We start from the raw sequence: 3415 nt of genomic DNA, 5'->3' as shown, positions 1-3415 counted from the left end.
GTCTCAAAAAGCTGTTTCGATAAGACGGGCTTTAATTTGGTTAATTGCCTCAAATGAAAAAAGCGAGATCGTACAGCAGCTCTGACCTGGCTTTCAAGTTTAAGATCTGCCTCCATTTTAACTCCCAGATCAGTGATGACTGGTTCAACATACTGTGCCAGCGAACCAAGATCTATAGTAGTGGCCTGCTCATTACACAGATCTGGTCCTGTTGGATCTGCCTTTGATACTGTGGGTCACAGGATCATGATAACCAGACTCAAGAACCTGTTTGGGATTACTGGTGTTGTTTCAAATGGTTCATGCCATATTTATCTGAACGATCTCAAGTGATGATCAACAGTTTTGCCTTGTGAGGTACCTCAGGGATCTGTCCTGGGTCCAATTCTCTTTATGCTTTATATATTCCGCCTAGGCCAAATTATTAGGCGCTACAATGATATCTCCTACCATCTCTATGCTGATGACATTCAGTTATACTGTTCTTTAAAGTCTCTGAGTTTCATAAATTGTTTAGTTTAAGTAATTACCTGACAGAAATTAAGCAATTGTTAAATGACAGCTTCCTCCAGCTAAACTCTGATAAAACAGAAACTCTAATTGTTGCTCCAGACCATGGTCTCAGAAATCAGGCAGCATATCAGCTTCTTAGAGCCTTCTGTTAAATCGAGCCTCAGAAACCTCGGTGTCATGTTTGACAGCTCGATGTGGCTCGATTCTAAGCAGCTGGTCCGAAACTTTTTTTTATCATCTAAGGAATATTTCAAAACTGGGACTAATGGTGTCAAAGTGGAGATGATTATTCATGCTTTTATTTCTTCCCATCTGGATTATTGCAATGGTCTTTTTATTTGTTTTAACAAATCAGCTTTAAATTGTCTTCAGACTCTGCAGCATGACTTTTAACAGGCACCAACACAAGAGCTCATATCACTCCAGTTTTAGCCTCCCTTCACTGGTTGCCTGTAAGTTTTAGGTTTCATTTTAAAATTTTAGTTCTAACCTTCATGGCCCTACATGGTCAAGTACATATCTGACCTGCTGAAACCGCGTTCATCTTCCCGAGCTCTGAGGTCATCAGGTCAGAGTCTGCTGGTGGCCCCACACACTCTATTTAAACTCGTGGTGGTCGGGCCTTTCAGACAGCAGCACCATGGCTGCGGATTCTCTGACACTGTTTTTACACTGACTCCATCGATTCTTTAAAAAAACAGCTGAAGACATTTTATATAGACAAGCTTTCAACTAATTTGTTGTTTTTATGTTGTATTTTGCCATTTTACATGTTGTATTTTCATTCTTTGCTTTGTGAAGCACTTTGTGAAAAGCACTATATAAATACATTTTACTTACTTACAGCCATTACCACTGTACCCTGAGACACAGCATCGATCTTGACTCTTGTCAGTCTGAGCCAGGCCTTTCTCTGTAATTGCCTTGGGTGAGAGAAAAAGCTTACAGCTGACTGGAGGATTAATCCATCCTTAGCCTCCGGTCTTACAGTCTCCTCACAGACGCTACCTCTGTTCACTGCAGGCATGCATTTGCCTGTCAGCAACTAAACCTGTTCTAACTGGGACATTTCATACCAGGATTTGATTTGATTGCTTTACATCTGATTCGCTCGTCATTCATCTGCAAAAATGACTATCAGAACAGCGCGCCCAAACCGGGCACAACATTTCCAGCCCCGTTTGTATTGCCTCAAAAAGGTGGGTCAATAGCATTTCTGTTATAGCATTATTCCTTTTGTAATATATTTTGATTATCCATCATTCTTCAATAATTAAAGGCTTTTTCACGTTAGGTTCTAGATTTCTATATAAACTGCTTTGGTGAAAAAGGAAAAATACAAAGCACGCGAGCTGCAGTAACCTTGTTTTCCTACTCCCTGTTCTTAAGATTATATAAAGATTTTTCTGTTGCATGCAGTATCTAATGGATACCCATGCATTTGCATGAGATTTAAACATGATTGGTTTGCCAGCATAAGAGGCTTGCTGAAGCTAATCTTTTAGTCCACCTAAAAGCTAATTAGTGTTATTGTTTGGCAGCATGGTGTCACTGCAGTCTAAAGCATCTGAACAACCTTATTGTTATGCACTTCAGATAAAGATATTAACTTTCAAACAATTCATTGGCACAATGAGGCAAAGACACAGGAATAAGATAAACAAAGAAGTATTCCAGTATTAACCTAACTAATCAGATTCTTTATGAAGTAGGCCTGGTGTTTTACAGTAGGAAAGCTATTCTGACCCAGTTTACTACTATTCCAATTTTAAAAAACTCTGAAAGAGAGGGGCTGAGCTGTCAACTGATCAACACTTGGTGGTGAGTTGGATCAGGTGGCGGGGGGCGGTGCTGGACAGACCTGTGACACCTAAACGTATAGTGAGGGTGCGCTGGGAACAGTGGTCCATGAGATCTTTAACACACACCTCCGGCAGAGCTTCAACAGCATTCTGAGGGAGACTGGGGACATTGAGTCCCAGTCCGGTCTTTAAGTCTAACGTCGTTAGCCATGTCTGGGCCCAAACTCCGCTGCAGGTCCCAAAGTCAAACGATCATTGCAGCATTACTGAGAGTTGAAAAACTCTTTAAATTCTTTCATCTTTCATAAAATGATCAGTGTGGCTGCTCTACCAGGTGTACCAATTAAGTTTAACATCCAGGCATCCATGAAGACGGAATTTATGACATTTAACGGAGTTAGAAGTTAGCAGGAAGTTACAGCTCTGCTATCACTTCCAACATAAATGAAGACAGAAAACTAAACAGCAGTGACGTCTGCAGGGTTACTGAAGTTGGACTAGCTGGTAGATAATGATGTGCTACGTGATCGCTAGCGCGACAAAGCTATGTTAGCATAACATAAATAGTAAAGCTGGAGGACGAATGCTAATGAACGGAGGACTTTTTTCCACTCGATAAAAGTTAATGTGAGCGTTCCCGATAGTTAGGGACAAATGCAATCACATGGCAGGATGCTGTAAACTTCAGTCAGGAGAACAACTGAGATAATCCATCCACAATACGAGGTTAGTCAGTAATATACTGCTGCATGGACTGTAGTTACATAGGAAGGGTTTAAAAACTGAGCTTTAAAATGATTAGCGGTAATAAAAACCGAGAGAAGCCGACAGTGAACACTGACTGTTTTTAGTGTCTTTTTTAAAAACCGGATAGAGCTCGACAGACTACGTGACTTGTGTGCGTTGCATTGTGGGTACAAGTGGCAGCAAAATCAAAACACTGCATCAAGCGCTAGCATTTCCAGCACCGGTAACCATTCATTCTGCTGTTTTAGGTTCAAGGTTCAAGGTTCAAGGTTCTTTATTTGTCACATGCATAGTTATACAAGTATAACACACAGTGAAATGTAACCTGACACGCTCCTCGACATGTGCAAAAA

The 3415-nt window shown here is 40.8% G+C and overlaps 1 protein-coding gene across 1 annotated transcript in view; it reads left to right on the top strand.

Moving 5' to 3' along the window:
- The first annotated feature begins 1576 nt into the window (after positions 1-1576).
- rgs9a (regulator of G protein signaling 9a) overlaps positions 1577-3415 on the top strand; it is a 47314-nt gene continuing 45475 nt past the window's right edge. Inside the window, exon 1 of the mRNA XM_005749635.2 lies at positions 1577-1712. The gene's annotated coding sequence lies outside the window, so the exon portion shown is untranslated. The remainder of the gene's footprint in view (positions 1713-3415) is intronic.

The sequence above is a fragment of the Pundamilia nyererei genome, unplaced genomic scaffold (assembly GCF_000239375.1).
Source record: "Pundamilia nyererei isolate P.nyererei 1_Seehausen unplaced genomic scaffold, PunNye1.0 scaffold00252, whole genome shotgun sequence".
NCBI lineage: Eukaryota > Metazoa > Chordata > Actinopteri > Cichliformes > Cichlidae > Pundamilia > Pundamilia nyererei.
The sequence above is the reverse complement of the archived record's forward strand: the minus strand, read 5'-3'. Positions and strand labels throughout refer to the sequence as shown.